General features: G+C 46.3%; 1 protein-coding gene across 7 annotated transcripts in view; it reads left to right on the forward strand.

The window, feature by feature from the left end:
* Spata13 (spermatogenesis associated 13) overlaps positions 1 to 25,906 on the forward strand; it is a 279,389-nt gene that overhangs the window by 152,945 nt on the left and 100,538 nt on the right. The window contains exon 1 of one of the 7 annotated variants that reach the window (XM_017315973.2): positions 21,720 to 21,739. The exons of the other annotated variants lie outside the window; for them this stretch is intronic. The gene's annotated coding sequence lies outside the window, so the exon portion shown is untranslated. Of the gene's footprint in view, positions 1 to 21,719; positions 21,740 to 25,906 lie in introns of those variants that run through there. 7 annotated transcript variants of the gene reach the window in all.

Here is a 25,906-nt window from a genome sequence, read left to right on the forward strand (position 1 = left end):
TGGCATCTGAACACGTGGGTGGACACAGGTGATAATACTTAGAGTAAGTGCGTCAGACGCAATACTGTCACCTCTGTTGATGAACAGCTTAAAGAACCTGGTTTCCTTGTCATGTCGACAGCACAGTCAGACGTGGTTCAGGAGCAGCATCCGTTGGTGCCTCTATGGGACACAAGGAGCTCAGACACTGCTGAGTCTGGAGGTCACGTGTTTGCCTCTTGGCAGTTAGCTACAAGATTGATGAGCTTGTATATCTCCTTGGATAGAGAAGGGCTCGCCAGCCTTGCCCCTTAACCCCTGTTAATGGAGTGACAGAGCATGTTTCCTGGTGTCCCTGGCAAAGAATCAGAGACTGGCTTGGGCAAGGCTGGACTGGGGTTTGGAGTGGGGAGAGTCTCGAGAGATCCTTAGCTGTGAGCAGCTTCCTTGGGCCACCAAACCACCTGCTCTCTTCTTTCTTGGTCCTTCCTGCTTAGCATTTCACACATCTGTGCCCCCAAGCACATGGGATTGAACTAGGAAAGAGAGCCCTTGTCTACATTGGAAGCAGATGCAAGGGGAGGGTGAGACCAGACCTACTGTGTGATGGCACTTGATGGGAAGCCTGGGTTAAGCAGCCCAAACCTTCTTAAAAAGTGCTACAGTAAGCCTGTTGGTGGTGGTACACTCCTTTAAACCCTGCATTCGGGAGGCAGAGGCAAGTGGATTACTGTGAGTTCAAAGCCAGCCTGGTCTACAGAGTGAGTTCCAGTACAACTGTCTTGAGGATCTGGGGGAAGGTGTTGTACTAAGTTCAGGGATCAGGCCCTGGTGTGTGCTAAAGTTAAAGGGATCTTGTATCCTAGTTTACTTGTGTATGTTTGAACACATCCAAGTGGGTTGGGACTTTTCTGTGGCAGAAGAAAACTAACCTCTGCTTTAGAAATGTGCTTGGTTGCTATCCTTCAAGGGGATGGAGTGTCCCCTGTTATGTAAGAGCTTTTTCTCATCCATGAACGGTACAGCGATGGTCTGAGCCATTTAGACTTGCAAAGCTCCTGCTGTCTGTCATAGGCATGTGTGGTTGTATGTTCATATTGCTTCGCAGGGACATATTTATCTATCATGTACTGACTGTTGTTTACGTGCTAGATGCTAACCAATCCGATGGTTTTCATGAAGAGCCTCACCATCTTGTGTAGCAGGGGAGGTGGACGTGTGAAAAGTCAAACAGTGTAGAGAACGTGGGCGTGGTGGGCGTGGGAGAGCATGTGAAGTTCTGAGACTGGGAAAGCCCTCCAGGAGATGAGGAAGCACAAGTTGGCAAGGGCAAAGGCTGATGGGATCTTCTGGGCAGCATAAGCAGAGACCAGCGAGGACACAACCAGGACCCCACAGGCTGTTTCTTTATGGCTGCATGCCACTGTTGTGACTCATAATCCAGGTGTGGGGACATGTTAGACAGTCCTCGGGCTGTCCCCACACCTTTTAAGTAGACATTTGTGAGTGCAGGCCAGTAACCTGTAAAGGAGGTTTCTTGTTCATCTTTGTCTTTTTTTTTTTTTTTTTTGTGATACTGGGGGGTGCAACCCAGGGCCTGGTGCATTCTGGGCATGGGCTTGCCTATCTCTATGATAACGAGCCTCCTGTGTGCCGCAGGTGTCTGGTAGCCATGGCTCTAGGATGTGTGAGTTCAGAACTTCCCAGGTAGTTAGCTTCCTTTTCTGTTGTAGTGTGAAGATGCGTGTTTGGTGCTGTGGTTTCCCTCAACTTAGCAGCTGTCCGTATTTCATCATGCTCCCTTCTTTCCTATACATTTATAATGGAACAAACCAATGAGCTCATGTGGAAGAGAGAGAAGCAAATCAGACCCCTAATTTAAACACGACCACGTCCCCAGAGGTTAAAAACCTTCAGCTCCAACTGGTAGGTCTGATGGATGACCATGACGCGGCATAAACCGCTGGGTGTGAATTCTTGAACACTCCGACTCCTCCTCCAGTGCCTTCTCCTGGAATTAGACCTGAGTTTGTTACAGTTTTTAATCCAAGTCTGTTGGGGAAGTAGGATGATTTTGCTTCTGTTCCTTGGCCAGGAGTCGCTTGAGGCTGAAAGTCTTCGGAGAAGACAATGCAAGAAGCCGAGTGGGACATGTGGTGTGTGATGTCGGAGGAATGGAAACTTTCTTAGCATTTCAGCCCTTGGCCTCATGGTCTGTCTCTGTAGCCTGTAGGCTGTGTGAAGGTGTTAATCTCTCTGTCCCTCAGTTGTCACATTCTAAAAGCTGGAGACAGCAGCTGCCTTAGTCTCTGCTGCTATGACTGGCGTGTGTAGTTTACAAAGGAGGGAAACATCTCTCTTTTCTGGAGCCTAGGAAGCTGGGATCAGGGCACCGAAGTTTGGTGTCTGGAGAGGCTTTCTTGTGGTAGACTTACAGGGCGGAACTGGTGGAAGGAGCTAAAGGTACAGGCATTATATCTTCCCATGGCTGTAATGGCAAATGGAAGGGCTAGATAGCTCTCTGAAGCCCCCACCCTTTCGTGTGTGTGTGTGTGTGTGTGGGTGTGTGTGTGTGTGTGTACACATGTATGTAGAGGCCAGAGGTGTATGGTCAGTCTTTTGCTCAAGCACTTTCAAATATAAATATAAATGTAAATATAAATATAAACAATACATAGATATATAATATATAACACATGTTAATACATAGTACATTATATATTAATATGTGTTGAAATATAGCTATTACATAATATATAATATATTAACATTATATATTAATATGTGTTGTTACATATAAAATTTATATATATAGTTTTTTTTGGATTTCACTTAGCCTCTTGTTCACTCACTTGCCTAGACTGGAAGCCACGAGACCCCAGGATCATCCTTTTTTACCCTCCTGAGCTCTGGGGCTACAAATGTGCAATACCACACTGTTTTTTACATGATTGCTGTGGGTATGAACTCAGGTCCTCAGATCTGCATGGCAGACACTGGCTGAGCCACCTCTCAGCTCCCGTGAAGCTCCTTTTATAGGGATCTCAATCCAATTCATGACTTAACCACTCAGTCACCAAATCCCTTACTTCTAACTGCCATCGCTCTGGGCTTTACATTTTTTTTTTTTTTTTTTTTTTTTACCATTCAGGAAAAACTTTTATTAGGGCCTGATGTTGCAATATGGGATAAAAGTTTCCTGGATACACACTGATAACTGTCTCAACTGAAGAGTTCAGAAGCTCTCCTGTATGTTGGCGCTACCTATCATTAACAAATTGATTACTGGCCTCGCCCGCAGCTGAAATTGTGATCAGTTTCAGATGACACCTAGGCATTGGACTGAGGCAAAGCATTCCACACTCGGTCATGTGTGGGGAGTGCTGATGTCGTAGGCTGAGTGTTAAGTAGATGGATTGGTAGACAGCTTAGGAGTGTTGCTAGGCATTCTGGGAGTTTTGAGGATGTATCTGGGAATGCCTGGGCTGTGTGTGACAAGAGGCTGCAGGAGCTGCGTTACCGCTGCCGTTCTGAATGGTCCTGTGCTTCATGTGGAGTACACACAGTTTGCAGATCTGGGACTCTCTGCTGTGGTCTGAGAACTGGGAAGTATGACAGACACTGTGGCTCACCATGTCTACTACTGCGAGCTTCTCCCAGGGCACAATTTAGAAGATGCTGTTGTGCACTGGGAACATTGGTGCTTTAACCTGATGGGAGTGTTCCAGTGCCTCTAGGCCTGCATCGTTCTAAACCAGTGACACTTCTCCCACCCCCATCTGACTTGGTCTCTCTTTGGCATCAGATCTGTTGTCTAGAATGAGAAGGGCATTATGTTAGAAACTACCTGTTTCTAGTGTTTTTGGAAGAATGTATAAACTTTACATTGTCTGTCCAGCTGTGCACATTTATTCTAGCTTCACTCTTACTCAATGGACAGCTGTTGCCGAACTAGCAGTTTGTTTGTTTTTTTTTTAAGATTATTTTATGTGTTTGGGTGTTTTGCCTGCAGGTGTACCTGTGCTCTGTGTGTATGAATGGTGCATACTCAATGGGTGTTGGGACTCCTGGAACTGGAGTTATAAATGGTTGTGAGCCACCATGTGTGTTGGGAACCAAACCTGGGTCCTCTGCAAGAGCAATAAATAAGTACTTTTAACAACTGAGCCACTTCTCCAGCGCAGGATCTTTTGCTTGTTTGGTTTTGGTTTTAGGTAGTGAATGTGGAAGCCAGGATTCAGTCATGCATGCTATGCAGGTGCTCACCCTCTGAGCTCCACATCAGCACCCCCCAGCCCTCACCCAGTCTGATGTTCTCTTAGTTTTTGAGACAGGGTTTCTCTGTGTAGTCCTGCAGTACTGGAACTCATTCTGCAGACCAGGCTGACCTGGAAGTCAGAGATCCTCCCATCTCTGCCTCTCCAGTACTGGGATTAAAGGCATGCACCGCCACTGTCTTGCTGCAGACCAGGGATTTCTTTAGGTGTGTGTTTTTGTGTGTGTGTTCACCTCAAACATGTGAAGGCTAGAGGACAACTTTCGGGAGTTGGTTCTCTCCTTCCACCGTGTGGGTTCCAGGGACCAAACTTGGGTCATCTGGCTTATTCCTCTTTACTAGATGAGCCATTTCCTTTTTATTTAGGTTTAAGGTTGAAATGGCGGCATTCTCTATACTTGTCTTATATGGTAACGAGATTATTCAACTTTTCATAATAGAACATCTGAAGGACATTTTTCATGTTGCCCTTGTGGGCTTTCTTTGAACCCTGCTGAGATTAATTAAATCAAATCCCATGCAACAATTATCCTAAAATATCTTGGCAAGTAGAAGAAATATCCTGATAAGTTATTAAAACGAAGTTGACCTAAGACAGTAAGGTTTGAACAAATGGCCCTCAGCAAGCATAGTGCCCTCAGGAGGAAGCCTGGGCTGCACTGCCGGCTCCCGGTTTATTTTGGTGCTGAATGCCTGGCTATGTGGTGAGACTAATTTTATAAGGGAGAAGTTTGTGAACTCATATCCTGTTCATGATTTGTTCTTTCTGTGGAAAAGTTAGAGGATGGTGTTAGTTTTGTTTTGCTGGGCAGTGCAGGGCTGCAGATGCTGGGCGTTCACTGTTAGACCGACCTCACATATTTAAATGCGGATGGCAACTGGGAAGAATTGATTCACTGTATTTGTTCGGCTGCCCAATTACTAAGCGAGAGGGAAACTTTTGTATAGCCAGCACACAGGCCACTCAGTCTGACGGTAAAGACTAGCTGCCATTGTGTGGATTTAGCCCTATCGGAGACCTTGCCCACAGCTTGAATAGGGCTTAGAAAGCAGGCCTTCAAAGGAATGGCAGTTGCTTAAATGTTCGTGGATCCGTCTGAAATAACATCCTCACGGTGCTCATTTGGACAGTAGAGAATGTATTAATATTTAGTGAAGGTTTAGTTGTATTCAAAGTGACTTTATATATTGCAGTGAGGAAAATTAAATGTTAATGCTAAAGAACCACAAGTAATGAAACAATTACCCCCCCCCCCCCCCGAAATAAGCACACGGCTCTCTCAAAGGCTGTGTTGAGAGCCACTCAGCAGCTTTCTATGCCTTTTCCTGCTTTTACTTTCCTGAAACAAACCTGAATCCCCAGGGCCGGTGCCCTGCCCTTCTTGTTGAAGGGCCTTCTTGTTTTACCAGGGTGAGCTGAACCTTGGTGTTAGAGCCACTCTATGTGTCCTCGTACTGTCAGGACTATGGGACAGACTTCTTTCCCTTGTGATGCCTTGGTCCCAGGCTTGGTCATGGTCTCTGTTCCAGGGAGGTACAGATGGGGGACTATGATGGTACATCCATCCAGAAAGATAGGCTATGCTGTTCCAGAGTGCTCAGGAGTGAGCTACCAGCCATGTCAGCTTCCCTGCACATGGTCTCAGGTTCCCGGACATGCTGTCATCTTAGCAGTAGAATTCTGAATAAGCACAGTGGAAGCTTCTTTAGAACATTCAGTCAGTGGGTAGGTGTGATAAGAATATGAAAAAAGATATCTGAGGAATATCTGTCCTCAGATATCATTGTTTTGCAATTGTCAGAGTGTACTTACACAAAGCTAGGTGGTTGGAGTCACAGGGGATAGAACTTTAGGAAATCCCCATCATGCATGTGACCCATTGTTGGTTGCCATGTCAGTACATGACAGATGATGTACTAGCCAATGGTTTTATATCCTGTGACTGCTCTCTGGATTGCATCATTTCTCTTGAGCTTGATCTGACTTTGTGATGTTATTCATCATGGATCTGGGAGATGGCAGGCCATATAATACATATAATATAGTATATACTTTGTAACCTAGTTTTTTTTTTTTTGCCATGGTACTGTCATCTCATAGCAACAGAACTGCCCATTGACAAGTGTTGTGTGTCAGCTTCCTAGGGAGACTTGAACAAATGCCTATTCACCCTCTCCAAATAGGGAACCAAAGTATGGACACCACAAGTTTTATTGGGGCTACTTACAGGAGCAGAAATGACTCAAAGTTAGCTGTGTCACTAAAGCCCACCCCAGCATGGGTGACAGCTCAAAAAGCTGGGCACCTGGAACATACTGCACAGCCTGGAAGCAGATCAATGGGATGGAGACTGTCCTTTCTAGGTTGCTCAGTTGATCTGAGTCTCTTCCAAGCAGCTCAGGTGGTCTTTGCAAGGGTGCTTAGCTGGTCTATTTCCTCCGTCAGTTGAGCTTATCTGAGAGACAGAGTCAAGAGCCCTTACTGCTTGTATATTCTTGATGAGGGAGGAGTCTAGTGAAGCTGGTCAGTTTCAGGGACTTCCTGAACCTGTTTTTGTGTTGTTTAGTTCCTGTCTTAATGTACTTTCTTTTAGAATAGGGTATTTTCTCTCCCCCTGGAACATCCTATTGTTTCACTCCCTTGTAAACATCCTGTCCTAAAAATCCTGTCATTTTACTTTCCCTTTACACTCTGTCTTAGTTAGAGTTTTATTGTAAGGCAACTCTTTTAAAGGAAAACATTTCATTGGTGCTAGCTTATAGTTCAGAGTTTGGTCCATTGTCATCTTGGTGGGAAGCATGGCAGTGAGCAGGCAGACATGGTGCTGGAGAAGGAGCGGAGAATTCTACATCTGGATTGGCAGGAAGCGAGAGAAGGGGGGGGGGAGAGGGGAAGGCAAACGGACACTGGTCTTAGCTTGATCATTTGAAACATCAAAGCTTCACCCCTAGAGAAATACTTCCTCCAACAAGACACACCTACTCCAATTAAGCCACTTATCTACATAGCACCCTTTCCTATGAGTCTATGGGAGCCATTTTCATTTAAACCACTAAACACTTCTAAAGAAGTTTCCCTCTTAAGATGGAAGCTTTCAACTTGGAAGGAAGCTGATAACCCAGCAGTCTTCTTAAGGACACCGGTCTCACACTGCTCTTCCTGACCAGCGCCAGCCACAGCAGCAATGCTGTCCATCTAAAAGCAACTCTTTCTCCAGGGACCCTGCAGGGTATCCCAGGCACCCACCCCAGGTCCCTTCAGTCCCAGAGCACCATGCAGGTGTGATGACCCGACTATTAGCATATCAGAGGACATGTTCCCACGATCTAATCTTAGCTGAACTTGAATGTTAAATAGCTCATCACTGGTTGCTGAGTGAGAAAAGGAGGAAGCCATATTAGACTTTTCCTTCTCAGGAAAACTGGGTTAGGAAGTGAGAGTGTGGGTGACCCAGGCAATACAGGTGACTTTCCTGCCTGGCCGCTTTGCCTGCAGATGGTCTGTGCGGCTTTTTGTTGGCTCAGCATGCAAAAGAATGTGCAGGGCTTCTAGCCCGCTAGGCATCTTCTCACAGAAGTGATCCTGGAGGAGGAAGAACTCTTTCTAATCCTTGTTTGTAATCTGACCTCTTCATACAAAGTGCTTACCCTCCATGGGCTCTGACCTAGAAGCCGTCTGATAAAACACAGAGGCAGAGTCGGCTAACATTACAAGGTCATGTCTTTAATTTACCACATGGCAACGCTCAAATGCCGGCAGGTGGATGGGTCAAACCTTTTATGTCCATGGCTCTTTGTGACCGTAACAAAAACCTGAGATAAACAAGTTGCGAGGAGGAAAAGTTTATTTGAGGTCTTCACTTCAGAGGTTGGTTTGTCGTAGGGGCCTGTAGCATCACGGTGGGGACTGTGTGGCATCACGGTGGTGGGCATATGTGTAAGGGGTGCCTCAGTGTTGGCACAGAACATAGCCAGACCAGATTCTCTGCACAAAGGAGACTTTATTACCCTGAAGGGACAAACGGGAGGGGTTCGGGTGGGGTGGGGGGGGGTGTCAGCTGCCGCAGCAGGTGTCTCTGCAGAACTGGTTTTTAAGGGGAAAAGGGAGAAGGAAGTCTGTGCTTGGATGAGTTGATAAGTCCTCATTGGACAGATTAGCCAGTGTAGCTAAATAAATGAATGTTGATGGCTGGGCCTTGATGTTAACTCTCAGGAATGAGTCAGTAGCCAAATAAGGGAGCAGACCTTGGGGGCGAGCTTTAGGAATGTCATCTAATGGGAGAGGGAAGGGGAAAGGGCAAGGCCTGCTGGCACCGTGTTTGCAGTGCTTGGGCCCCTGAGAGAACCCTTCAGTGTGGCTCTGCAGAGATACTCAGTTCAATGTGACTCTGCAGAGATACTCAGTTCATGGTGGCCAAGTAGGGGTCAGGGCTGGGTTTCCATCTCCCGTTCAAGGGCGTGCCTCCAGTGACCTACTGCCTCTCACTAGGTCCTACTTCTTATACCATCTAATAGTTCCATGGGCAAAGGACAGAGTAGGGTGGGCCCTTGAGAAACATCCGAGAGTCAAACCACGACAGCTTATAATCTGCACGTCTGTCTTGGAAGCCATGTTTCTTCTGTTTCCAGTTCTGACTTAGGACTTTTTCATGTCTTCCTAGGGTTTCTTTTTTAGCCTGCTGAGATTAATTAAGCGAAACCCCATGTAATAGCTATTCTGAAGCAGAGGGGCTTATTAAATTTCTGGATTATTAAATGCTGAGCCACTGAATTGCCTGACTCTAAGATTATTAGAGTTTTTTGTTGTTGTTTCCGGTAGGCACTGGTGCTGGCCTCAGTTTCTCTTCTGTTCTGCTGGAGGGGGTTGCTCCAGGAAGGAGAAGCCACTAGCCATCGGGATGGCTCTGTTTTTTAGGCTTTCTTGGAAAGTATGTAGAAGCCACATCTACACACAGGTTGGGCCTTTTGAGCTTTGTCAATGGGACGCTCCTCTGAGATGAAGATAGTGGAAATCTGTGCAGATCAGCCTGGGATAGAAGATCATTGTGAACTGAGACAGAGTCAGCTGGAGAGCGCTTGGGCCCTACTACTCTGAACTGGGACAGCTTCCCTTTCTGGACATCCCTCTGGCAAACTCCCTGGACACACGTAACTTTTTCCTCAAAACAGGTTTTCTCTGCGTAGCCCTGGCTATCCTGGAACTCTGTAGACCAAGTTGGCCTCTAACTCAGGATCCAGTTGTCTCTGCCTCCCAAGTGCCGGGATTAAAGATGTGCACCACTGCGTTCTGCTTCCGTCTAGTTAGTCTTGATAGAGAATTCAGAAGGAAACAAATGTCTAGAATGTGTGTTGGTTTTCTGCCCTGGGCTGCGCTGTGTGCGGTAGACTGGGTCTAGGGAACACAGGTTACACGTGCACCCTGTCCTCCTCCGAGACACACCTTTCTCATGGAGTTGGGGCCGAGAAGATACTTCCCCATTGGGACTGGGGCCAGCCTTTGCCTCAGCAGGAAGAAATTCAGAAGGTCCCATTAGCCAGATCTGCATGGTCCTCCCAAGGGCCTCCTGTGCCCTCCGTGCCTGAAGCCACATGGAAAGCATTGCCCATGGCTATGTTCTGGCCTCAGCACCACAGTTCTGCAGGAGCGGTGAGGTAGTGACCCTCAGCCTAGAGCCCACTGGGCAGCTCTGATTGATCCTGCTGCTTCTGTGTGGAGGGCGCAGCTGGAGAGACACGTCTGTCAGGATGGCAGGATGCCCGTGGATCTGCCTCAGGAATGGCTTTCAGGCTTACTCACTGAGCTTCCTCTTCCCATGGTTTCAAGTACCCAGAATCAACTGCAGCCTGAAAATAAATGGGAGAAAGTTCTACGTAAATAACGGACATTTTATGTAACTTTTCCTTAAGTGTATTCTATTCCTTAATGGTTGTTGTGAGTCTTACTGTGTGCCCAGTGCATAAAGTAAACTTTATCATAGTGTGTATACATATGAAAATATAGTGCATATAGTCCTCTATTTGCAGTGTCTGCAGCATCATGACTCCTTTGGGACTCATGGAACATAGCTCCTGTGGATAATGAGGGGGACTCTGTAGTAGCCACACCTTGCTTCTCTCCTATGCAGCCATGTAAGTGACCTAGATGTGGGGAGTCATTTCAAAGGAAGAGGTGTAGAGGGCCAGTGACTTGGGGTTTGTTGGCTTGGGTTTATTGGTGGGCATCTGGGTGATCTCTGTTGGAATGCATGCTCACACTTATGCCCGGTTTGCCTACTGAATCTGGATATACCTGTTCCGAGATCAGAATATTAAAAATAACAAAAGCAATACCAAAAAGGTCTCTGGCTTTGGGTGTGATGGAACACCTGTTATCCCAGCTCTTAAGAGGCTGAACCAGGAGACCCCAAATTCCAGGCTGGTCTAAGCTATTATAGTGAGACCTCTACTAAGAACAAAGAAAGGGAAAAGGGAAGAAAGGAAGGTGGAAGGGTGGGGGAGGGGCGGAGTGGAGGAGAGAAGGAAAGACAGACACACTGGGAGTGCATTCATTCCTTCCTTCCTTCCTTCCTTCATTATTTATTTAGAGTCTCACTGTGTATCTCTGGCTGCCCTAGAATTCATTATGTAGGCCAGGCTGGCCTTGAATTGACAGAGATCCATCTATCTGTGCCTCCTGAGTTCTGCAATTGAAGGCGTGGGCTATTGTGTGTGGCTTACACTCCTTTGATCTGTCTTTGTTGTGACACTGTATTCTAAGAATTACCTGCCTAAGTTATGCTGAACTTCAATACAGTGGGTCTAGAGTCCATACCCAGGTCACTTCATGTCATTTACTTAACCTCTTTCACCAGGTACAACTTTAGCAGGGCCACTTAGACTAGACATAACATAACATAACACAGGCAGAAAGTTGGAAAGTATGGTAAATTAAGTATCCCTCTTCTCCTAATGATATCATAGTTTCCTTTTAGTGTCTGCATTTCATATCACATACGCACACACACGCACATACTCATGTGTTCATGCATATACACATACACCAAGCAAACAAAACTGTTATTTTCTTGGGAAACCAGGTCTCTTGCTAACCGGACCAAGCAAGTCCAAGAACAGGTTAGGCACACTGCATTCTGGCATGAGGCCTTAAAATGACCCTAGCCTTGGGGTAGTAATTGACTGAATCTGCTTTGTTTTCTGTAAAAATGAAGCCTGATATTTTTGAAAGAAGGTCTGCTTTTTCAAATAATAACATAATTATGGGCTGATTGGCTGTTAGTGATTACTAGCTGGCAGGTCCACGCTGTGCTGTTGTTGGCTAAGTTCTTCCTCTCTTCCCTGCTTATGAGCGGATGCCTGACTTATCCACGTAAGAAGTCATAAGTTAACATTTGTTGCTTTCTAGCTCAAGTTCAAGATCATAGTGTTTAGCTCCATTATTCCTTGAAGCAGAGTGGATGTGAACACCACTGTGGATTCATCACTGCTTTTAATTATTAATAGTTAATAAGATCTAGATATGATGGGTCACTCCCCTCTTCTCAGCACTATGAGGCTGAGGCAGGAAGATTGTCCTTTCAAGGACAGCCTGAGCTACTTAGTGAGGGCTTGTCAAAATAAGAGTCCCCCTCCCCTTAATATGTGAATGAAAATAATACTCTTTCATGAGAGTGCAGGCAGCTGTTAGTGAGCCAACACGATATGCCTTAGGTAAATCAGAGAAAGAATTCCTTCCATCCTTTATTGCTCTCTCAATAAAATGTGTCTTGCTGGGGGTGTGGCCTCCTCTTGTGTTGCTGCCGCATCCCTTGTGAAGCAGTGAGTGCTTCAGACTGACAGTCATGACGTCTCCATCTTTGCATCTCTGCTTTAGATGGACATGCCTCTTGGGGCCATGCTGGGCAGAGGAATTACTAGCTTGCATTGACACTGTTTGCAGAGTCAGGCCTCCGCTAAAGCTCTTGGGAGACATGTGGACACAGTGGGGTGCTGTATGGTAGCCACATCCTGCTTCTCTCCCTGAGTGCCATGCAAGATGACATTGGGGACATTATGAGAGTTTCAAAGGAAGCAATGTAGACAGCCAGAAACTCTAGTATCATGTTCACGAGGCAGTATGGTCTAGTGTTACAAGAGAATACCGATTTCTTTTTTTAGAGGGCGGGAGGGAGAGAGAATATGTGTTTGTGTGTGCTGAGACACATGTATGTGTGGTACATGTGTGTGCTTGTGCATGAGGAGGTCAGAGATCAACCTAAGCTGTCATTCATCAGGAGCCATCCACATTTCTTTTAGGAGCTTATTTTATTTATTATTATGCATATGCATGCATGATGTGTGCATGGGCACGCATATGTCACGGTGCTCAAATTGAGGTTAGAGGTCGGCTTACAGTAGTTGATTTTCTCCTTCCACCATGTGGGTCCTGGAGACCAGACTCGGGTTGCTAGGCTTAGTAGTGATGCCTTTATCTTCTGAGCCACTTCATTGGCTCCACCATCTACCATTCTAGATATAAGGTAGGGTCTCTTACTGGCCTGAAACCCTCCAAATAGGCTAGGCTGGCTGGCTGGCTGAAGGACTCCCTGTCCCCGCCTCATCAGTGGTGAGTTCACAAGCATGTGCCACCACGGCTGAGGTGTGTGTATGGTGGGAAGAATGTCTGGAGCTCAAATTCGGGCCATCATGCTTAGAGGGCAAGGACTTTACTTTCAGATTTTTAAGTGAAATTTCTGTTAGATATAGGAAATAAATTCTGGGTTTTCAAATTCCCTCAGTGGACCAGACATCTCAGTCTGTCACCTGGAACGCTGTAATCAGTATACCATATAGTGAGTGGCCTGGGTAGAAGTGTATTTGTCACAGGAGGCTAGAAGGTCAAAATCTAGACATGGCAGATGTGATGTCTGGTAAATAATGCTTCATGATTCACAGAAATTCTCACATGACAGAGGGACCAAGGGACTTCTTGGATATATGAGTTCTCTTTGCCTTATTCACTTAAAAGAGGCACGTTCTCCCCCCGCCCCCCATATTTTTAAATTTTAGCCTGAGTGCTTCTGCCTACATATGTATGTGCACTGTTTAATTGTGTGTCTGGTGCAGGTAGAGGTCAGAAGAAGGCATGGACGTCCTAGAGCTTCAGTAATAGATGCTGTGAGTTACCATGTGTGTTGGAAACAGGAGTCAGGACTCAGGAAGAGCAGACACTTCTAATCACTGACCCATCTCTCTCTAACTCTGAGACAGGGTTTCTTACTGAACCTGGAATTTAACATGTTTTGGCTCTGCTGGCTTGCCTTTGAGCTCCTTCTGTCTCTGTCCCCCATCCCAAGCAGTGGGGTTCCAGGTGTGAATGGCCACCCCTGGCTTTTGTGTGGGATCTGAACCCGGTTCCTCACACTTTCACAGCAAGCACCTTACCCTCTGAACCATCTCCCCCATCCCTCTAAAACTCCATTTTGCAGAAGCCGACCCATTAAGTAACAATTCCACATACGCCCCTTCTCCCACTCCCAGCAACCATCATAAACCCTGCTGTCTCAGTGTTCAGAAAGCACCGCCTCCTTGGTTTTGAGATGCATTCCCTTGCTGTGTAGTGATGTCGGTCGGTATCTTTATATGTGCTTATTGGTGATTTGTGTCTTTCCATACATGTCTGATCAACTGCTTTGCCAGCTTAACTAGGTGACATCATTTGGTTGTTGAGCTGTGTTCCTTATTCTTGATTTTAGACTCTCTCTAGACCAATAGTGTGCAGCCATCTCTCCCATTCCACAGATTTTCTTTTCACTTAGTGCTTGGTGTGGCCTGCTTCAAAGTTTCTAATTTCAGTGACTCCAACTGAGGCTTTTATTGTCTTATATATCTGTTATTATGCCAGTATCACCATCTTGGTTTCTGTGGCTTTGTGGTAAGCATTGAAATTGTGAAGTGTAAGACATCTTTTTCAAAAACATTTAGGCTCTTCCAGGTCCCTTAAATTTGCATATGAATTATGGGATGAGCCTTCAGGTTTATGAAGTGTAACTAGCTGGGATCTTGGTGGTCTTACATTGAACCTTGGATTAATTTGAGGCACATTTCCATTCTGACTGTGGTGAATCTATTTGCTGAGGTCTTGAATCTCCACATTGTTTTATAGGGTTTGAGCGTAAGTTGTGCATTTCCTTTGTTTAAAGTATCCCTGCGTGTTTATTCTTTCTGGTGCTATTGTAAATGGATTTCTTTCCTACAGCTCTCGTGGGAATGGTTTATTGCAGCAGTGTAGAAATGGGGCTCCCTCTTGCTAAGCTCATGAACTCCTAGCTCAATGTTTTTTGTTTTTTTTTTTTTAGCGTTATCCTTAATATATTTTCTGTGTGAGATTATGACACACAGAAGGAGAGATGGTTTTACTGCTTTTCCTCTCCGAACGCCTTTATCCCCACTTTCTGAGCTGAGCCGGGCAGAACAACGTCGACTAGAAATGGTGGCGGCGGCACCCTACCTACCTTTGTCCTAGGGGAGTGTGCATGTTTAGAGACGGATTCCATCAGCTGGAGTACCTTTCCCGTCTGCTCCTTTGTTTATTGGGTGTTTCTGTCATGGATAGGAGTTTAATTTTTAAAGTGAAATAACCATATCACTGCTTTCATTAATAGTGATAATATATTCCATTAAGGATTTTTTCCTTTATATACACATATGTTCTTAAAATATCTTTGTTAATTCGTACAATGTATTTTGATCACATTCACTACCTTCTTCCAATGTAAGGGATTTTAAAGTATATTCAAGACGCTCTTATTTCACAAATCCCGTCTGTCACGGTCTATAATCATCTTTCTGGTTCATGGATTTGGCTGGCTAGTGTTTTTATGACTTTGGTTTCTAAAGTCATAAGGATGATTGGCCTCTGGTTGTTGGGGTTGGCTGTTCGAGACACTGAGGGTGTCAGCAGGCTGAACTTGAACTTGTGACGTTCATGCTTTAGCTTCCTGAACAGTGGGATCCAGGTGTGGCTCACCTTGCCCCAGCTGCTGCGTTTTCAGCTTGGGTAGTGTCTTTCCCTGCTTTTGTTGTCAGGGTATGCATATGAATACAGATCTGAAGAGCAGATGTCCATGACTTGTGCATATGGATATGCATACCATGACTGTTATTTTAAACATGTGCCTAAGTATAGTGGAGAGTGGGACAGGAGGCAGCGTCCTGGGATCCAACTCTGGCTGTTTGGAAATGAGCTGAGTGCTCTGTTCTGAGGCCTTTTTGTCGTCCCCCCCCCATATAATATAGGGTTAGTTTAAGCCAAGGAATAAAAGTATAGATTATTTGGTACAATACCTTGTACTAGCAGACACTTTGTAAATGATGACTTATAGGGATATCTTCAACTCCTCAGTGAATCTAATATTAGCCACACCCTGTTAATCTGTTTATTATCTACCATGTTCTGGTGTTAATTTGAACCAATAAGTGACTATTTCAGTGAATTTTTAGGTTTTGCTTATGGATGAGTAGCCGAAAGCTCCCCTTATTCGGGTTTTTTGTTTTTTTGGTTTTTGTTTTTGTTTTTTGTTTTTTTGTTTTTTTTGCAAAGGAACATCCTTCCTCCTTTTAAATTCTGTGGATATCTTTGGAAGCTGTTGTTAAAACCATGGTTTTCCCTTGGCCAATAGGAATTAAGAGTCTGAAACAGTCCTCTGGAACTGCAGTGTACACAGGTTCTCACGCTCAGCTGCGGGACACTATCTGCCCCCCTCCTCATCTGTCTCCTGGAGATAAGTCCAAGCCTCTTAGCATCCTTCTGAGAACCCAGAGAGACTCAGGTGACAGGCCTTCAACACAGCACACGGCCTGGCAGGGCTGATAAGGAGGAGCAGTGGGTGTGTCCTTCATCTTTCCCATCCCCAGGGCGGCAAACAGTATTTGATATGTAAGAAATGTTGGAACAAGAGCCAGTAAGGTGGCTCAGTAGGTAATGGCACTTGCCATCCAGTGTGACAACCGGAGTTTGATCCTCAGAACCCATATACTCCTGCAGGTTGACATCTGACGGCCACATGTGCCCCTGTGGCACAGACATACAAGTGTGCATACAGGAATAAGTTAAAAAAAAATACAGTAATAATTAAAAAAAAAAGAATAAAAGGTCTTCCTGGGGGGTGGTGTTCTGTTTAGCTTTTATAGGGCTTAGAATTGAACTTAGGGCTTCGGGATACCAGGATGGGCTCTGGCACCGAACTTTCCCAGCCCAGAGTGAAATGTTCTGTTGGCAAATTGTTTGTAAGAAAATTCCTGTTTTTCCTTCGCTTGGAAGGCAGCCCACCTATGTGAGATCAGTGTAGAACTAGCCCGAGACTATGAACACGGGAAGAGCGCTTTCCCAGGAGCCTCCATTGATACTCAGGAAGAGTGGGTCTCCAGGCTGAGATCTGGATGTACGCCTGCTCGTTCCTGTGCCATTCCCAGTGGCTCTGCTAGGGTTAAAACTTGGAGCTGTGCAGATGGTATCGGTTTTGGGAAAACTCGCCGTGTTGCTCCACTTCATTACTCAGGACGGGTAAACAGAGCCGCTCCATTAAACCAGACCCGTGAGCCAGGGTCACTCTTGCAGGGACACAGGGGCAGTGGTGCCCACACTAGATGAGCGGCACACAGGTCTCTAGTACTTTTTATTTATTTATTTATTTATTTATTTATTTATTTTATTTATTTATTTTTGCTGCATTTGGGTTCAGAGTGTATGAAGCATCTGTAGCAGACATCTAGTCACAGGTACATGCTCGTCACATCTCGTCATCTGTAGTAGACATCTATCTAGTCACAGGGAGCTTGGGTAGCCCGCTGGGAAAGCTGGAGAGATTCTGCTGTGGAGCTAACACAGGCACGCTGTTTCTGGTGCTGTGATTGTTAAGATTGCCAGGGCTCTACACCTTCCTAAGTGTAATCTTTTCACCTGTTTTTGCTCCATTTGCATATTTAGATGCTCTGTAGGAGGGCCCTGTTTTTTGGAGTACAGAATCTTATCAGTTGAACATGGATTCTTTTTCAGTCACAGACACATCAAATGTTCTGAGAACAAGATTGTTCTGGACAGTTGGCACTTTCCGTGATTTCCCCGTGGAAACTGCCCTCTCAGTCCACCAGGATCAGGTAGCAGAGCTAGTAGCTGCAGTCGAGAGCCTCATGGCTCCTTAAAGTTGACACACAAAAGAGCAGTGTCCTAATGTTGGAACTCTTGCTAAACAGTTTTCAAGGAGGCACAACTAAGGCTTTTTTTTTTTTAACTACCTCATAATCTTCTGTGCTGAAGTAGCAGCCTGCCTCGTTGGTGCATCCGGGCTATGAGAGGAAGACCCAGAGGTGGACTCATTTACGCTGGTGCCAGAAATACGGAAGGTATTCATTCTAATGCTGATTTACTATTTTCAAGAATAACGCCCAGAAGTGTCCTGAGACATGGTGGTGGTGGTGGCGGCGGCGGCGTTGTTTTAGCTCTTAAACACATGCAGTAATCCGATCTGACATTGTTATTCCCAGGGAAATGGAAGCAAGCAGAGGGTTCAAGGGCACCCAGAAAAGCCTTTGGCTGTTGTGAGGGCTAATGGGGGAGTAAGCGTGTAGTCAGAGTGGTGTGGCGGAGGGGTGTGGCGGCCTCAGTGCTGACCGAGAGTGAGTTATTTTGTGAACTCCTCGTTAAAGCCATGTGGAGTGTTCTCTGGGAACCACTCGAGATACTCTTCCAACACAGCCAGATCCCTTTGCTGTGTCCCTGCAACTCTGGGCCTAAGCTTCGCTGAGTGGGTGGAGTTTGGACCAAACTGTTGGCACAGGACCATCTCATTGCCAGCAAACAACTGCACATGCGTGGGAAGCGTGGACGGCACAGATGGAGTCTCCTGAACACCAGGATTGTCGATGGGTTTTGTTGATTTGTTTTTTTGGCAGTTAATGCCAGTTTTGGTTTCCCTAGAGTGTATGTTTAAACTGTTGGTTTCCCCTCTCTCTCTCTGATGTGTGGATGTTGTTATATATTAACTTAATGCCAGGCAGCAGCACAGACTTCCAAAACATACTGGTGGATTTTGTGTTCAGAGCAGGACAAAGTTCAAATCCCTGTTAATTTCATGGTCTGGACTCCCCAGCCTAGCGATTGGCCCACAAATGAAGCCATACCTACTGTAGTCGGCATCATGAAGAACCTAAAGTGTAGAATGGTCCCAGCTTGTTGCTGGCTTGTTTTGTTTTGTTGAAATGTTCAAGACAGGAATTTTCTCTGTGTAGCCCTGGCTGTCCTGGATCTCACTCTGTAGATCAGGCTGGCTTCAAATTCAGCGATCCGTCTTCCTTTTCTTCTGCCTCCAGAGTCCTGGAGTTAAAGGTGTGTGCCACCATTGCCCGCCTTTAGTCCCAGTTTGTTGCTTTTAAATAATATTGTTCATTAGTTATGTTCAGGGAAGTCAGATAGGAGAATGGATCTGGAGTGAGTATTGTTCTGAGTCTAGAGTCCACTGGCCGACCTAGAAGACCACCCCTGCTTGGCTATTTCGGTGCCCGAGCAGATGCCATGGTCATCTGTGAAGGTCGCTGAAGTCATCCAGAGCAGGACCCAGATAAGCCTGCGGTTTCTGTTGTGCTTCTCCGGGGGACCTGCTTCAGAAGTGTGTTTATTGCCAGTTTGGGATCCCTCCACCTCGTGGGTTTTCGGAGAAGCCTTTTCCTAATAACTCTGACGCGCAACCCTGAAACCCTTGTGGAGCTGAGCAGATGACACTTTTGCCACCAAAGGCCTTGCAGTAAATGCTTTGTTCCTGCGCAGGAAAGACACCCAGGGACGTTTATTGCTGGCTGTATGGAAGGTTTTCTTCACGAAGGATTTTATTTATTAGCAAAATACTGCTGTGAGCATGATTCTTAAGGGCCGGTAATTTAGATTCTGCTGGCTCAAGGCTGTAATTTTTTTTTTCTAAAGCTATCTGGAGATCCATTCACTAAGAAATAAGCTTTTGCTGAAAATTAGGGATTGAGGCTTGAAAGAGCTGAATGAAGTTATGACTTTTGTATTACCCCTGGAAGTAATTGCTCCTTTAACTCAAAATCCATTAGTAGCCTGGTATAAGTTTTTTGACATCATGATTATTAATGTCTTTTAACAAGGTCTCATTTCAGTAACCTTAAGCAAATCACTGATTTTAATATAACAGGCATGGTATTTTAGAAATCAAAGGATACATTTATTGAAGGTATCCAACTGCTTTGATTTAACTTAGAATATATATGCATAAGTAAGAGTTCTCTTTCATGACCCATGTATTAGTCAGAGTTCCCCACCAAAACTAGTCTGTAGGTTGTATGCGTGTGGGCAGATAGTGTGTATCCTTATCTGGGATTTTTAAAGTGTTGGAATATTTTCATAAACATGAGATAGGCTGTGGAGAGGGAACTCAAGTCAGAACACAGTTCAGTTATATTTGAAAGATACAACATTTGGCCCCAAGGAAATGCCATATAAGCATTTTAATAATTTGGCCTATGATGCAAGTCTGTGATGCAGAATCCTTACCCGAGCTGTGTATTAGCTTCTCCATTATCCCAATAAAAACGACTGAGGCAGACTACTTGCAAAGAAAAAGGAATTTAGTTAGCTGACAGTTTGGGAGGCTGGAGGTCCAGACAGCATAGGGCCTCTGGTGAGGAGTCATGGGCTGATTCACCTCATCAGTGGATTGCAGTGAGGGAAGCCAGGGAGACTGGGTGGGGCCAGGCCCAGACTTTTGTAACATCTCTGTCAAGAGAACTGGTCAGGCTCTGGTAAAGGGTAGCTTAAGCCAGTAGTTCTCACCCAGTTGGTGGAATCTCCTCTGGGGTCAAATGACCCACTCACAGGGCTGGAATATCAGCTATCCTGCATATCAGATAATTACATTACATTTCATAATAATAGCAAAGTTATAGTTATGAAGTAGCAACAAAAATATTTTTCTGGTCGGGGGTCACGCCAACATGAGGGTCTCGGCGCAAGGAAGGTTGAGAATCGCTGCCTTAAGCCCTCCTAAGGGCGCACTTCCTAATGGCCTTAGAACTTGCATTAGCCTCCTCCACACCCCAACACTTCCAGTCCCCTTACTCTGGGATCAAGTTTCCAACAAATGGGGAGCACTTATACAAACTGTATGAGGAAGCAACTATCTAAACTATAGTGTGATGCAGATCTGTGCTCAAAAAGTTTCTTTTAGGGACTGCTTGCCCCCTCCCCTCTCTCTTGTTCTTGCTCTTGCCTTCCTGCTCCCACTCTCTCCCCATCCCCTTCCCCTGCCATGTGCTCGCTCGCTCTCTCTTCTCTTCCTCCCCCCTCTTTCTCTGCCTCTACTACCCTCTTGACTCCCCTCCCCATGTCCTGAATAAAAACTCTATTCTATACTAAAAACAAAATTCAGCAAGGTGTGTGGTAGTGGGGGGGGGGGATGTCAAGAGACAGAGACGGGGGTGGGGGAAGGCAGAGACAGAGAGAGAAAGAAATGCTGCTCAGCTTTGAAAAGTAACCTTGTGATTAGGACCCCCACAAGCCTAGAGCCAGCAGGGTGGATCAGTAGACTGGGGTTCCTGGCTGGAACTGATGTCTGAGTCTGGACACCAGTGATAATATCTTAGGGTTTCTATGGCTGCAGTAGACCACCGTAACTAAAAACGAGTTGGTGAGGAAGGGGTTTCTTTGGCTTACACTTCCATATCTCTGTTCATCAATGAAGGAAGTCAGGACAGGAACTCAAACAAGGCAGGAACCGGGAGGCAGGAGCTGATGCAGAGATTATGGAGGGATGGGCTTGCTCCCCAAGGCTTGCTCAGCCTGCTTTCTTTTGGAAGCAGGGCCACCAGCCGAGGGATAGCTCCACCCACAGTGGCTTGGGCCCTCCTCCATCAATAAAGAAAAGGCCTCCTACAGCTGGATCTTACAGACATTTTCATAAATAAGGGTCTCTCTTCTGACATGGCTTTAGCTTATATCAAGTTGACATAAAACTAGCCAGGACAAGTAGTCCCAGGCTGGATTCCCTGTGCTGAAGACGCCCGTGGTTCCTCTTCAGTCCTCTCTCTGATTGGATGAGGCCCACCACACCATGAAGGATAGATAACCAATTCTCAGAGTCTACTTACTGATACTCACATCTTAATGTGTTCTCACAGGGACATCTAGGCTGGCATTGGACCAAACGAATTGGCACCCTGGCCTAGCCAAGCTGACACATAAATGTTACCCTTTGCTACGAGATGAGAAAATGTAGACGTTGCACCCTGTTTAAGGACACCGTATGGAGGGGATTTTCCTCCATCTGCTGTGTGGTGGAGTTGGGCAAAGAAGAAGCGGAGAGCAGCTGGCAGGTGTGGGAGTAGCATCGGGAGAAGTGGGCGCTGTGCCAGCAAATTAAAGTTAGCCATGTCTACAGAAGTACCTCGGCCTGTCAGAGAAGTGCAGTGATCTATGCCACACACCTGCTAGGGCTGGTAAGTTGTCACAGAGAAAAGCATTGAGAAGAGGGAATGCTCTCCAGGACCTGGAGAAACCAACTCCAGGAGATTCCAAAACCGAATGGAAACAGAAGCGGCTGGAGAGGTGGCTCAAGTAGGAAGATGATTCCAAGACCTGAGTTCTGTCCCCAGAGCCTATGCAAGAAGGTAGTGGCGCATGCTTGCAACTCCAACAGTGGGGAAGTGAGGGAGGTAGATCTTTAGGCCAGTGAAGATCCTGTTTCAAAAAAAAGGGTGGGGGTGGGTGGGTGAGGGAGATGGCTTAGTCAGGACAGTGCCTGCTGTGTAAGCACGGAGACTTGAGTTTGGATCTCTAGCACCCATATAAAAGCTGGGCACACCGGTGTATGTCTGTAACCCCCAAGCTGGCAGGGTGAAACCCCAGATCTCCTTGGCCATCTAGCCTAGTGGACTTGGTGTGTTCCAGGGTCAGTGAGAGATTGTCTTAAAAACTAAGGTGGAGATTGATGGAAGAAGACACCTGAGATCAACTTCTGGCCTCCACACAGACACACGCCCTCAGGCACATGTCCACACAGCCCAGTCACATATACATAATACACCCCACCCACATATACACACATTCAGAAAGGTAGATGGCATTTCCTGAGGAATGATAACTGAGGTTGTCTTCTGGCTCTTGGAGGCACATGTCACCAAACACATGTATGTGCTTGCAATCACATAAATACATACAAACAAACATATGTACACATATGTATACACACACACACACACACCTACTCCCAAATACAGACTGCTGAGCAGGGAGTGTGGCCCAGTGGTTGAGGTTACCTGGCACACTTGAGGCCCCAATTGGATCCCCGGTGCTAGAACCAAACAAACCAAAACCACAAGCAAAACCTTCCCGTGATGTTGTCCGAGCCAAGTTTCCAGCCAAAGCGACTCCACAGTGTCCTTGGGGTCTGAATCATGTCACCATTGTCAGGCCTGGTGCTTTAACCTTTGAGAATTTCTCAACCTTCGGTCTCTGGGAGCTAAAGAAAGATGGCGATGCTGCAGGCCTGCCAGTTGTCTGCAGGAGAACACAAGCTTTAGACGTGCTGCACTGCACCCGTTAGGAAGGAGAGCTGAAGCTACTGAAGCCATCCACCCATTGGGAAGAAGAAGGAAGACCAAGGAAGCTGAGTGCATTTGGCTTTGGCTGTGCTTGGGAAATGCTACTTGGTGTGTTCATCATGAGCCTGGTGTCTTTTCTGTACAGTGACACTTAACATGCCGCTTGGTTAGTGGGGGTGAGTGTGGCACAGCTTTGTAGTGTATAGTGTAGGTTTATACAACCCGAGCAGCACCAGTGAGGAGACCTCTGTTCGTCCTACTGGAGGAGGCTGTTCCAGAAAACACCAGGTTGCATATAACCACTCTGACAGGAGGGGCATCTTCCAAGGCAGTATCCCCTCACCCCCCCCCCCCCCCGTTCATCAGTTATTAGACCCTATATGTCACTCACACGGCCAGCTCTCCTTGGCTTACACATTATCTGCCTGGGTCATTGCTGAAGTTTAGAGAAGTAGGCAGAGCCACTGGTTGTCAGGTACTGTCTTTTGCGAGTGCTCTTTGCACTGCAGTTCTAAGCTCCTTTCACCCACGGTCATTGTCCTGTGTGTCTTTCTACTCTTTTCTTTCTGGGAGCCTAACAGGAGCATGGGATGCAGCTGCCTCTCCAGGCGTGTATCCTAGAGGTCTTTGCCTCTGCAGAGTAGGAAAGCAATTCTGACTACACAGTGGTCTCTCCATTTGTATAGTAGCTACCTTTACTTAGGACATACTGATTCTCTGCAGCCCTTGACATTGTGAGGCTCTCTACCCTTCTTCCCATTCTACTCGGTGGAGGCGACACTGGCTATTCTAACCCTCCTCCAACCATTCCATCTCTGGGCAGCTCCTCTTAACCATAGATGACTCCCAGCACTGGTCCTCCACTTTGCTCTGTCTTTTTTGAGTCAAGACTTGAAATCCTGGTCATTAGTATGTGTTTCACATGAAGGCTCTTGATGTTAATGTCTGCTGTTCCCTCCGCTCACTAGGGCTGAGGTCCCTACAAAGGACACTCCCTGCCCAAGCTCCAGAGCACAGAGATAGTCTCATCCATTTCCTGATCATACTTGCATGATGAAGTATCATGCTGGCAGACCTTGAATCTTATAGGAAACTACATGGGGAAAAGCATGGTTTTCCATGAAACAGTAGTGGAAGGAGTCAAGGGGACAGACATTGCTCTCCCAGACCCATTTGTGTTTGTTTTACCTGACCTACAGTACTGGCCTCCCTTGTGATGAGCGTTCTCGTGGTTTTTGAGGATTCCTACAGGCAAGGGCCGTTTTGCATTGATGAAGACCTCGAGGGTTGAGCTTTCTCCAGGGAGGGACATTGGTCACAGATCTGTGAAAAGGGCCCTGCAGGAAGTCTTAACTAAGGACATTGGATGGGTGGACTAGAGAGTTGAAGCCTGGAATCGGACTTGAGAAGTGACCTAGCTCTGAATAGAGAGTGACAAGGAGTGGACAGGAGGGCGTGACGGAAGGACTGTAGATTGGAGATAGGTGACTCCAGGAGAAGATGATCGTTTCTTGATTTGTGATAGTTTGTTAAGACAGGGCTGTTGTTGCTGGGTTGGCCTTGTGTTCATTATTGTGGTCTAGAAGCAATGCACACTCAGTGGTAGTAACTTCAGATTTTCAGTTTGGCTGTTCCCTAACCTGGGTGTCATGTGGCCAGCTTTCTCTCTCCTTGCTGGGCTGCAGAAGTGCTCACTTCTTTCAGTCGGTCCCTAAATCATGAGGAAGAAACCTTGATCCCTACAGCCTTCTTTCTGCTCTCCAGTGCGGGATGCCCAGCAGGTTAGGTGATTTTCAGCTTGGCCTTTCCAACTTACAATGTGGGCTTTTTCAGGATATAACCCCATGGTTAGTGGAGGAGTATTTGTGTTCTCAGGGCAGTAGGTACGGTGAAAGGTGCTGTTTGTGTGTGTAAGAGAAGGTTTTTATTGGGCATGTTGGTGCCCCTTTAATTTCAGCACTTGGGAGACAAAGGTTGGTGGATCTCTAAGTAGGAGGCCAGCCTGGTCTACAGAGTGAGTTCCAGGACAGACAGGGTTACACAGAGAAATCCTATCTTGAGAAAAACACACAATCATAAACAAGCAAAAAACAACAAAAACTGGAGGTTGGGGGGGAGTCTATATGGTTAGACCATCTAGACTTTATATGGTGTAAATAGTATAAGAGTGAGCCCTGCTGGAGACTTTCCTGGCTCACGGGCCTCATTGCACCTGGAGCTGGATACGTGATAGTGGCCACCAAGGCACATCAGTCCCTGCAGAAACAGGTTGCTTTTTTGACTCTCAAATGGGCAAAGAAAACAGTAAGATAAGGGGTGGAGGATTAGCATCCGGTGGAAAGGCTTCACAGAGGGTGATGCCGTGCATGGCTAGGGGAGGATCAGTAGCCACGGCATCAGAGGTTTCAGGCAAGGCAGCTGGATTCTCCCCGAAGAGTCCATTTGACTTGACAGAGTGCACCAGGCCTTCCAGGAGAATAAGGAAGTAACACAGAGAGTTTGAGCACTTGTGTACTCAGCTGCTCAATAACGATCCATGGAGCTACACTGTGTGCCAGGCACTGTGCTAAGAGATGAAGCCGTACTTTCAAACAGTCCAGGTATGGGGAGTTGCCAGGTAAAGCACAGTAGATGTGACCAGCAGTGTGGGAATCAATGTTCCTCGGAGGAACAGAACCCATGGCCTCTACGTTTACTGTGCAGTTACATATTATACAGGGATTTACTGAGCAGTGGCTGTCCTCACACTGGAGAGGTTGAGAACCTGGTGGCCGTTCAGTCTGAGAAGCCAGACTAGTTTGGCACTGAAGGCCTGGATGCTTCCCGGACAGTTGCTGCTGTTGAACTCACCGTGAAAGGCCAGAGAAGCCAGGGTCTGAGGTCAGCAAGGCACAGCAGCATTGGCAGGTGCATGGTGTAGGAGTTGGAGGTCACTTAATGGACTGGGTGTCTTCTCTCACAGGCTTTTTTTCCGTCTTGGCCCCCAGACCATTGGATGGCGTAGCCTATGTTTAGTCTTTTCTGAAAATACCTTCACAGGCACATCAGAAGCGAACTTCAGTA

The sequence above is a fragment of the Mus musculus genome, chromosome 14, assembly GCF_000001635.26.
Source record: "Mus musculus strain C57BL/6J chromosome 14, GRCm38.p6 C57BL/6J".
Lineage (NCBI taxonomy): Eukaryota > Metazoa > Chordata > Mammalia > Rodentia > Muridae > Mus > Mus musculus.